Genomic DNA, 12,791 nt, shown 5'->3' on the forward strand with positions numbered 1-12,791 from the left:
ATTAGCATTATCCGTAACCGTAATCGAAGTCATCGGTTAATCGGTTCGGTTAATTTGTCGGTTTTCGGTTCGGTTCAGTTAATTTTCGGTTAATAACCAATTCAAACAAGGGCTAATTTTTTTGCTTAGAAATACATGTAATGGAGGTATAAATACATGAAATAGATGTATAAATACATGAAATGGATGTATAAATAAATGAAATGGAGGTATAAATGCATGAATAGATGTTTAAATACATAAAATGGAGGTATAAATAAATGAAATGAAGGTAAAAATAAATGAAATGAAGGTATAAATAAATGAAATAGAGGTATTATTACATGAAATGAAAGTATAAAACATGAAATACATGAAATAGAGGTATAAAAGCTAGAAATATATAAAAAAGAAACGATTCGGTTCGGTTAATTTCGGTTAACCGATGGTAAAAAAAATATCCGTTAACCGACTTTCGGTTAATTCGATTTCGGTTAATTTCGATTCGATTTTGTCAATTTTCGATTCGGTTTCAGTTAACATTTCGGTTATTGCACACCCCTAAACCTTATTATGAAAAATAATCATAATTGACCATTCTCTGGTTTGGTCATCCTGGCTTTGTTTTTTATTATTTGCTTATGATTGGATAACTTTCTTTTTTCTTGTAGTTATTATTTATTTCATTTTTTTATTAAATTTATATTTGTTATTACAAACATGTTTTTGTAGCTTCTCATGAATACGATGAAGCAAAAAAAATGAGTAATTATGTATACATACATTATATATACACATACATTTTGCGAACATGAGTTAGGGAGAAGAAGACATTGTTCATTGTTCATGAAGGGGTATGGTCTTAAATTTCGCACCAGGCTTAGGCGTGAGTAGCCATCACCCGGCTTATTGTTCCAATCGACAACGAACTTGTTTCAGTTCGTGCAAGTACGTGCCGGGGGAAGATGAGAAATCTCACCTTGTTTATGAAAATGGTTGTTTTCGTCAACAGACACGGGATGCGGTGATTGCTACTAAGATAATAGTAGTTTACTACATTCACTTTCTGTCAAACACATTTCCATGTTGTGGTCTTGCGCGGGCGCGCACAGAGCGGCATACAAATGTGTTGGCCTACATGTGCACAGTTTACCGCACGTAGCGGAGCTGCATGAGACCGCATCCTATTGTTATACAAGTGGAACTATCACTTTGACTTCTGTGACCAACCAACAAGTGGTATGCCCGGGCACTGACAACATCGATCAGCTGACCGTCCAAGGCGCCCAGCCCGCTTCCATAGAGCTGATGGACAGACTGACAGCTCCAGCAGGCCACGTGGCGGATGTTCCTTCGTGCAATCGATATAGCAGGACACGTGGCAACACCTCCGCATGCGCCCAACACTCCCGTGACCTGCGCTCCTGTCAAGTCTACGAAAAGCTGCAAGTTGTCAGTCGGGCCATAGGCCCATCAAGCGGCCCATTGACCCTTCTCCTTTACTCTTCGGCTATACATACTCACTTCGAACCAGGTTTGAAGTAATGCTAATCTGCTCTCTCACAATTACTACTTACATACTTATCTTGCTTCCAAAGTAAATACTTATTCTCACGCCGGAGGGTGGTAAGGCTATGCGGTATGGGGTACGTCCCCAAGGCGTCGAGGACCGGCGCCGCCAGCACACCGTCCCTCCCCTCGTCCCCGTCTTCAGCGTCCACCTTGAGACGTTTGAGACGATCCAAATAAAGACAAAAAATGATGGGGTCCCTTTGCTTTATGACCGTTTAAAAAAAATTATTTCCAAATTCAAATAATTTCCAACGGTTACTTTAACCAAATATATATGAAGCAACACTGACCTTATGGGTAAGCTCCGGCCAGGACTTCAACTCTTTGGCGATCCGAACAGCTGACTGCAAAACAGAACACCGTTATGACTCGTAGCAGGAATGAGGTTATTCCTGTAACCACCCTCCGGCGTGAGAATAAGTCTCGGTTTGGGAGAAAGAAAGTGTGAATGTAGAGAGAGAGAGAGTAAACGATGATCATACCTTAGATGTTTACCTCTATTTATAGTTTACCATTAGGGTTTCCTCTAACTTAGGATTGGCTCTGATAAGTTAGGGATTTGCATGATCTTCCCAAAAGTTTGGGGATTTGGTTACGTGGTTTATCCATGCAGAATAGAACATTCTAGAATAAACATGTGTAATTCAATATTTATAATAAAATAATAGGTAATGACCGGGTCGGGTTAGCCGATCCGACTCCTACCTCGTCATGTCCCCCCAGTCCGAAGTTATGAAATGAAATTCATGAAATCGGACTAAAAAAGGAAAAAGTCAAAATTCCCCCTTTGAGTGTAAGTTTCTCGAGTGGGGTACCGTTGTATTTTTTGAAAAATGGCGGCGATGGGAAAGGATGTGACAGTTAAGTCATCATTAGGATGACAGTTGTACCTCCCCTGTCTTGACGCGTGTTCCCATCTGTTTGCCTTTTCGAATTCGAAAAGTTTTAATCCCTTATAAATAGGTTTCCCGTTTAGGGTTTGGAATTACATTTCCATCCTTGTTCACAACCACTTTCTTCATTTTCTTGATTCCAAAATGGCTTCCAAAACCGGCGAGTCTTCTTCTTCTGCCCAAGCATGTTCTGATGCCCTATATGTCAAATGGGGGCTTGTTTCGTTCAACAATCTTATTCAAGATTATGATATTAGGGCGGAATAGAATCCGGTGCTGTCGTCAAAGACAGACACAACATTTCCATTGAAGAAGGGTAAAATTACTCTGTTAAGTGATTTTTTTAAATTTTGCAACTTCCGATTGCCGATCACCAAGTTTTATAAGTTGGTTCTTGATCATTATCCCATCCACATTTCCCAACTGCATCTGTTGGGGTTGGTTAAACTCCGACAGTTTGAATTTGCTTGTATAGCCCTAGGTCACATCCCTGAACTTACCGTTTTTAGGGCTTTTTTCGTTCTCGTGTGGAAATCCCCCTTTTTCACCTTCGACAGGAGGGACACCGATGTGTCTTGTTTGAGGGACATCCCATCCAGTTCCAAGGATAAGGATTGGAAGAAAAAGTTCTTCTACATTGATGCCGGTGTTATCCCTGGAGAAATGCAGTGGAGGGAGATGGGACCCAAGGACAAAGTTAAAGACGACGGTCCTCCAAAAGATGCTTATGTTGGGAACGCCCTTTTTAAGAGATTGTGTGAATGCCCCTCCGAGTGCACAGTAATCCCAGAGGGAGCCTTGGTGATGGCGGGAATGAGCCTGCTATGGCGTGATATCAAGTTGTATCCTTCCTTCCGGAGGGATAATGAAGGTATGTGGCTCTTTTGCTTTGAATATTGTTGGAACCTGAAGGTTTATTCATGTAGGTTAACAATGTTTAGGGGTTGATCTTGTATTTAGTTTGTTTATGTTTTTGGGTTAAACACTTGTGGGTTGGGCTAGAGTAGGTGTCGCATGGGCCTAAGTATGTTTTCGGCCCTAATGTGTTTTGTATATAAACACCCCTAATCACTTGATTAGGGGTTGTTGATCAATAGTAGAAGGCAGGCGACACCAAGCAAGGGAACCGAGTTCCATCCGATCTTGTATCAGTCATCGTTCAAGTTGAATGCAAGTTTCGGTTTGATTGTTCTTTTATTGTGTGTTTATTATTTGATCTTTATATTGTTTCTTGAATCACCTTGTGTTTGGTTTCCGCACTCTCACAAGGTTAGATTGATATCATTGTGATCCTCACGGGTTTTACAATTGGTATCAGAGCCATTGAAGCTATTCAAGGGCTCGGTTTTGATATCAATCGGATTCAAGAGGTTTCATATATTACTGATCCGGTTTGTTGAAGTGTTTTTGCAGATCTGTTCATCGACTGTTCTTAAAAAATTCATTGAAAAATCACTGATTTTGGTTCTGTTGATTTCAGCATTGGTGTTTGCTGATTTTTCGGGATTTCGGTGCAACAGATTCAAAGATTACAATATCTTTGAATTTTGGAATATGCTGAAAAGTCGGGATTGCGAGTAAACAGTTCTTATCACTTTTGTTTTGCAGGTTACGACTCGCAATCTCTTAGTTGCGGTTCATCACGTTTCAGTTACGACTCGCAACAGTTGCTGGTTTCGGTTCATCCTGCCCAGTTACGACTCGCAATTAGTCTCGGTTTCGGTTCATCTTGCCCAGTTACGACTCGCAACCAGCTGTTTGACCTTCACTCGCAACCGTGGTTTCGGCTCATCCTGTTTTGTTACGACTCGCAACCACTTCGGTTACGACTCGCATCCACAGTTTGACTTGACTCGCAACCATAGTCATTACGACTCGCAATCAACAGAAGTTTTTGACTCGCAACCCCGTTTCGACTCGCAACGACACATTGTGACGGACATTTGGACTGTTGACTTTGGACTAAATAAAATTAATTAATTAATTAACTGATTAATTAGCAATGTCAACTACCAACAGTGAATTGTCTACCCTAACTCAGCAACAAGAACTTGATTCAAAGCTTGGGACCACATCACGCATTCCTAGGCTAACTGATGCCAACGACTTTCCCGAGTGGAAGTGGCGTTTTGAACAGCATCTTAAGGTTAAAGATTACAAGCTATGGCGCAGCATCTTGAGGGGACCTAGGGAAATTATGATGGAAAGTCCTACAGAACCTGATGTTAAAATAAAGAAGCCGCGAGAACAATACACTGAAGATGATTTGCTTATTGTTGAAGAAGATGATCGAGCTTTCTCTTACTTGACCATGGGTTTGGGTCCTAATATTGCCATGGGTTTTCGCACCTGCAAATCTGCCAAGGAATTGTGGGACTCTCTGGTAGAAGTGTATGAAGGTAACGAAGATATGAAAGAAAGTCGAAGGAACTTGTTGCAACAAAATTTCAACAATTTCAACCATATTTATGGTGAAACAGTAGATAATCAGATCCAAAGGTTTGTCAAGCTGGTGACTCAAATGCAGATGGAAGAAATTCATACCTCAAACGCCTCCACCAACAGACAACTTCTCAATGCTTTGCCCAAGAGTTGGGATCATCATGTTGCTATGATCAAGAAGACTAAAGATCTTGCAAGATGCACCCTGTCTGAGATGATCTCGCACATCAAAGCTTGTGAATTGGATGACAAGCAGAGAGAGACTAACTACAAGAACAGCATGCTGGCTGCCGGTTTCTCAATAGCTCCAACCACGTCTAGCGACAGCAACACAGCTCTTCTATCACAAGGAGGATTTCAGATGTTTCGCAATAATTCCTCTGTCTCTCAATCTGGATCCTCAAATCAAATCGTCTCTTCAGCTTCTCCAGCTTCAGTTCAAAATGCTGGAAAGGCTTCTGCTGCTGCCTCTGCTTCTGCTCACTCTACGAACAATGAGATGATGGCATTTTTCGCAAGTCAGTCAAAGGAAAAGCTAGACATAGCAGCTTCTGTAATCAACTGTTTGAATGCTTTTCTTGCAGGGAAGCTTGATCCACCAAAGTGGAGTCAAGATGATTTGTCACAGATCCATCCAGATGATGTTGAAGAAATGGATATCACCTGGCAAATGGCAATGGCGGCATTCAGAGCTCAAAAGTTTGTGAAGAAAACGGGTAAAAACAGGTGGGGTAACGCTTGGAATGGAGCTTCTAAAGTGCCCTTCAATCTTCGCTGTTTCAACTGTCATGAGGAAGGACACTATGCTAGGAACTGCCCGAAGCCACCCATGAACAGAGATCAGAATCCTACTACTCCTGCACAACCAGCTACTCCTAATCGAGAAAGGGCTCTTGTGTCTACTACAAGTATAGCAGATGCAGCTGCCTCTGGAAGTCCACAGCCGCAGGGATTAGCACAAGCGCTGGTGGTGCAGCCAAATATCAACTTTGACTGGTCTTCTGAGATTGAGCGTCTGAACATATCAGCTCCAGATAATCAAGCTGCAACTTCTAACATTGCTTTCATGACCTCAAACGAGCATGACCCTGAGCCACAGGAAGAGACTGCTGCTGACGATTTCGCTTTCATGACTCAAATCCTGTCAGCACCTGTCAAAGGTCTCACCAAAGAAGAGGTACTTTCAGTTTTCTGCACTCCTGAATGTAGGGAACGTGTTGAGGCTTATAGAATACACAACGCTGAGCTAATCGAAGATTACAATGAAATTAAAAGAAAAAATTTCACTTTAATGAAAAATGAAAAACTTTTCAAAGAGAAAGTCGAAGCTCAGCGTAAGGACATCGTTCAACTAAAGGACGATGTCAGTGTAGCTAAAGCCCAACTCATGATAGTCAAAGAAAAATTATGTGAAGTAACTAAGGAACTGGAGAATGTAAGAGACAAATATCAAATCAATCAATTAAACATCAAGAAATTTGATTCCTCCAGTAAGTTAGTAAAAAATCTGTGTGATGAACAATTGGCTTACTCTAAAAAGAAAGGGTCGGGTTTGGGTTACAATCAGACTCCTCCTCCATACAATAACAATTACACTTATTTGCCAATGTCTGAGGAGGAGATCTTAAATGAAAGCAAAATGACTTATGGCTCGTCTAGCAAATCATCTGTTCACAACAAACCTGTTGAGCCACAAAAGTCCTCGCCTTTAAAGTTTATTCCTAAAGGCACAATTGATCCTAACATCTCGTTGTCATGTGCAGATGATAGCTCAGAAGTAAGATGTGATGATGTTCATGGGAGTGAACCAGTTATTGTTTCAAACATTTCTGAACCTTATTTTGAATATTATTCTGAACCAACTGAGTCTGACATTGCTTTTACCAATTCTTTGTTTGCGTCGTTTTCTGCGTTTGTTTCGTCTTGTGAGCCTGCTGTTTTGGGCAAAACTGATAATGTTTGTGTGGATGATTTGAACAATATGTGTGGTGATGATTGTTTTTCAGCTAATACTTGTGATGATAACTTATCAAATGTTTCAGCTTGTGATAATGTTACAGGTGCGGTCCCCAAGGATGCATTCAGTGAAACCACTGAAACTATTTCTCAAGAAAATCAAGTGTATCCTGATTCTTCTTCTGAATCTGTCTCAGTGGGTGTCCCTAATGTTGAATCTAGTGGGACCCCATTGGAAACCGAATTACCAAATGAATCAGAATCGGTGTCACAAAGTAAATGCTCTGAGGAAATGCATGTTGATGAAACTTCTTCAGGATCAGAAAGTGAACCTGAATCAGTTTCACTCGAGAAATGCATTAAGGAAGTGCATGTTGATGAAACTTCTTCAGGATCAGAAAGTGAACCTGAATCAGTTTCACTCGAGAAATGCATTAAGGACGAGCATATTGTTAAAACTTCTTCTTGTTCGGAAAGTGAACCTGAATCAGTTTCAGATGATAAATGTGTTGATAAAACGCATTTGGATGAAGCTCCTACATGTTCAAATTCGGAATCAAGAGTAAGTGAAAAGAAAAAGGGAGTTGGTAAAAAGGTGAAATCATCAGAAGAAAAGTTGATTAAAGAAAAACCACAAGTCAAACATGATCAGAAAACTAAAACGTTGAATCACACGAAATCGAACAAGCAGAGACCTAATGTCAAAAATGTTCAAAATGTGAAGCGTCAAACATGTTTTAACTGTGGCATTGCCGGCCACATTGCCAGAAATTGTGGTAAACTCCCAAGGACACCAGACAAGAAACCATCAGGGCGAAATCAGAAAGTTACGTCTAATCGATCTAAATGTTCGGAGCCTATGAAGTCTGCTCAGACTAAGGCGATGAAGAGCAACGATCATCGTAGGACTAGACCTTCTGATCAGGATTGGAATGCAGCCAAACGCCATAATCAGAACCGACAAACAAATTTTCAGCGTAATCGGAGAAATTATTTTGGTAACGCATTTGAAAGTTTAAATTCTAACTGGTCCAGACAGTTTTGGAAACCTAAGGTCAATGGCATGCAATCCAATCCAACGAAGTCATATCATCAAAAGGCCGCAAACAGAAATGTTTCAAAATTTCTAAACAAAGAGAATTTATTGTGGCAGAGAGTAACGTATTTCGATGCTCAAGGGAAACCCAGATCCACTATGGGCTGGGTTCCTAAATCTAACTAATCCCGCTACTCGTGCAGGAACAGCTGTGGAGGACTACCGTGCGCCTCTGGTACATGGATAGTGGCTGTTCCAGGCACATGACAGGAGACTTATCCCAACTTGTCAATGTCAAAGAATTTAATGGTGGATATGTCTCATTTGCGGGAGGTGAATCTGGCAGAATCACTTTGAAAGGAACTGTTCAAAACGGTGTTCTCAGCTTTGAAAATGTCAATTATGTTCCAGAACTGAAACACAATCTGTTGAGCATTTCGCAGATTTGTGATAGAGGGAATTCAGTTCATTTTACGAAGAAGGGATGTCATGTTCTGAAGCCTGGAATCGTTATTCCAGAAGACTGGTTCTTGATGACTGCTGAAAGAAAAGGAAACGCTTACGTCATTGATATGAACAAGAAGCCGTGTGAAGAGATCACCTGCTTATTCTCGAAGATTTCAGAGCATGATGGTTTATTGTGGCACCGTCGACTCGGGCACGTGAATATGAAAAATCTGAATCGTCTAGCTAAAGGTCAATTGGTACGAGATCTTCCGATCAAGGATTTCATGTTGGTGGAGAAGTGTGTTGCTTGTGCAAAAGGGAAGGCTCATCGAAAACCTCACAAGTCTAAACCAGTACCCTCGACAAAAGCTGTACTCGAATTACTTCACATGGATCTTTTTGGTCCAGTGAATGTGCTGAGTATCGGGAAGAAAGCCTACTGTCTAGTAATCGTCGATGATTACTCTCGCTACACTTGGGTGTATTTTCTCAGTCACAAAAACGAAACTGCTGCACTGGTGAAACAGTTCATTACATTGGCTGAAAATCAAGCGAGTACTAAGGTGAAGGTTATTCGATCAGACAATGGGACAGAATTCAAGAATGTTACTTTGGATACGTTCTGCAGTGAAAAGGGAATTGATCGACAGTTCAGTGCGCCTCGCACTCCACAACAGAATGGAGTGGCTGAAAGAAGGAATCGTACTCTAATTGAGGCAGCACGTACCATGCTGGCTGATTCAAAGCTTCCTAGCTTCTTTTGGGCTGAAGCTGTTAGCACGGCTTGTTATATCCAGAATCATGCTTTAGTTAATAAACGTCACATGAAAACCCCTTATGAGATTCTGGAAGGACATAAACCTTCGGTTTCACACTTTCGTATTTTTGGTTGTCCATGTGTATTATTACTAATGGACTCAAATGGAAAGTTTGAAGTCAAAGGTGACGAATGTTACTTTGTTGGATATGCTAAAGGCTCTGCTTATAGGGTATACAACAAAGTAACTAGGAAAGTCGTTGAGTCGTGCAACATCGAATGGCTTGAAGAGAATGCTACGGACGCTAGAGTCGGTCCAGATTGGTTATATGATTATTCTGCTCTGTTTAAATCATTTAACATTTTGTCAAGTGATGTTTCAGTTGCAGGTGAATCAGTTCCAAAACAACCATTGTCGTTTGAAGATACAGAGGATGAAATACAGATGGAAGAAATTGTGAAGCATCATACTGTTGATCCACCGGGAATGGTGTTTACGCAACATCCTACACCGACACCGGTGGTCAACCAATCCCCTGAAGGTGCATCAACCAGTGACTCTGCAATGTTTCCTGATCCAATCCCTGAGGATTGTACAGTCACTTCTCCTGTAATTCACACTACAAGTGCACCTGATGAGGGGGAGTGTAGCAACACCACCACTGAAGAGGAGACGGTACCAGATTTGGCCATACCGACGAGCGTTCAACGCAATCATCCAATCGAAAATGTGATTGGTCCTGTAAATGCAGGAATTTTGACCAGGAGTCAATCAGGGACCATTAACACTTGCTTATATTCTAGTTATCTTTCACAAATCGAACCTAAAACCATTGATATAGCTTTGCAGGAACCTGGCTGGGTAGATGCTATGCACGAAGAGCTGAACCAGTTTGAAAAACTTGGAGTATGGAAGCTTGTCAAGTTGCCAGCAGGAAAGCGTAAGCTTGGAACTAGATGGGTATTTCGAAACAAGCAGGATTCTGCAGGTGTCATTGTTCGAAACAAAGCAAGATTGGTGGTTCAGGGATTTAGGCAAATCGAAGGACTGGATTATGATGAAGTATATGCTCCGGTTGCACGACTTGAAGCCATCCGGATCTTTTTAGCGTACGCGTCATACATGGGATTCACTGTTTATCAGATGGATGTCAAGACCGCGTTTCTCTATGGAGATGTGAAGGAGGAAATTTTTGTCGAGCAACCGCCAGGATTCGTGCATCCAGATCATCCTGATTATGCCTACAAGTTAGACAAGGCACTGTATGGGTTACACCAGGCTCCTCGAGCTTGGTATGCCACCCTAACAGAACATCTGTTGGCTCATGGATATACACGTGGCACTATTGACCAGACTCTGTTCATCAAGAGGGTAGGCAGTGATCAAATCTTGGTTCAAATCTACGTTGATGATATTATTTTCGGGTCAACAAGCGAGGATCTATGCAAGGAATTCGAGAAAGTTATGAAGAAAAAGTTTGAAATGAGTGCTCTGGGGGAGATGACTCTGTTTTTGGGTCTTCAAGTCAAGCAGAGTTCGCAAGGAATTCTGATTCATCAAGGGAAGTATGTGGATGATGTGCTGGCAAAGTTCAAGTTCACGGATGCAAAGCCTGCTGAGACACCTATGGCTGAGAGACCATTGTTGACTGAAGATGAAGAAGGAGAGTCTGTAAATCAACGTCAATATAGGTCAATGATTGGGTCATTGATGTATCTCACAGCTAGCCGTCCGGACATCATGTTCGCTGTTTGCAACTGTGCACGCTATCAGGCTAATCCTAAAACTTCTCATCTTATTGCTGTTAAACGGATCTTTCGGTATCTTAAAGGCCGACCTCGGTTTGGCCTGTGGTATCCGAGAGATTCCAATTTTGACTTGTTTGCTTTCTCTGACAGCAATTTTGGAGGTACTGACAGTGACAGGAAATCCACTTCTGCGGGATGTCAATTTTTGGGTGATCGGCTCATTTCTTGGCAGTGCAAGAAACAACAAACGGTGGCGATATCCACAGCTGAAGCTGAGTATGTTGCTGCTTCTGCTTCTTGCTCTCAAGTGGTGTGGATGCAACATCAATTGCAGGATTATGGTTTGACATATCTTAACACTACTATTTACTGCGATAATGATGCTGCAATACAAATTGTTAGAAATCCTGTTTTTCACTCCAAAACCAAGCACATTGATATTAAAGTTCATTTCATTCGAGACTGTTTTGACAGAGGTCTGATTACGCTTGAACAAATCGACACAGATGCAAATGCTGCCGATTTGTTCACTAAACCTGTCAGCAGCTCGAAATTCAGAGTGCTTGTGGATTTTCTGAAAATGATCCGTTTTACTGATTGAGCATATTTTGTTTTGTTTTGTTTTTCGTAGGTAAATTTGTTCATAAAGTTTTCTATTCTTAGGTAGTTTTTATTTATGCACAAATTTAGGGGGAGAAAAATCGAAAAATACAAAAACATTGAAAAAATCGAAAAATACAAAAACATTAAAAAAAATCGAAAAATACAAAAAGAGTTTCAAAAGGAAGTATGGCTGGACTGGGAAATGAAATGAATTTTCACTTTATGGTCAAGGGCTGACTCATGTAAGACCAGTATCGAAATTGTTTGACTCTAGTATGATGTGTTGGTAGGCTCTATCCTTAAGATTGGAAACAATAGCTGTTTCTGTTCAGAACTAAACCAGTACATGACCTCAGAAAAGAAAATCACTTGGAATTAGCTTATGTCTATTTGAATGTTTGTGTGCTTTTCCCGATACACACAATTTTGGTCTGATTCTGAAATCTTATCTGAAAAAGTCGTGTACCTCCTCTGCTGCATCCAGATACATGCTGACCTGGAGGTGCTAGGCAACGTCAGCTTCTGCTGCATCCAGATACATGCTGACCTAGCTGTACGTTGTCGATCTGTAGATCAATTAACACCCGAAAGAGGCCCTCAAGTGCCCAAAAGAAACCCAATAAACCTATATCAAATTGAGAAAACTCATTTGATCTGTATATTATATCATCTCATTCTAAGATCTATTCTGTTCTTTTCTCAACCTATTCCCAGTTAAGATTTCAGAAATTTGGATTGGGCTTGTGAAATATGTGGTAGGGAAACTGCTTGCATGATAGAGTGAGCTGTGCATAATTCCGGGATTTGATTAGTATTTGTTTGGGTGCTCATTATTAAAATATCAAAACATGATAAAAAGAGATACAGGCAGTTATATGGAAAAGATCTAGGGAGATGAGTTTAAGAGGACAAATATACTGGCAATTGTCTAGATCATCCTCTAGTAGATCAGTGTTGATAAGTGAAGTCATGCCCGAGACCCTGTGATTTGATCCCTGAGCATCTATGCAAATTTCCTGTTTTATTTTGTAAATAATATTTATTATTTATTTTTGTTTAGGTTTTGTGTTGCAAGATAATGCTCAATGGGTTTGATGGGTTATTTGAAAATCAAATTTTAATTGGGTTTGTTTAAATTACTGTTGAAAAACATTTTATTAAGCCCAAAAATTCTGAAAATATTTGCAAAGCCCAAGTCCATGAGGCCTAAGCCCAACAGACTTGGGCCCATGGGAAACAGTGGCCATATAAAAGGTGATTACGAGTCATAATTTCATTATTCACTCGCAATCTTTTCTGAATTCTCTCTCGAAATTCCGGCCGTAATCAGATTCCGACTCATATTCCGGTTGCGACT

Source organism: Helianthus annuus, chromosome 13, assembly GCF_002127325.2.
Source record: "Helianthus annuus cultivar XRQ/B chromosome 13, HanXRQr2.0-SUNRISE, whole genome shotgun sequence".
Taxonomy (NCBI): Eukaryota; Viridiplantae; Streptophyta; class Magnoliopsida; order Asterales; family Asteraceae; genus Helianthus; species Helianthus annuus.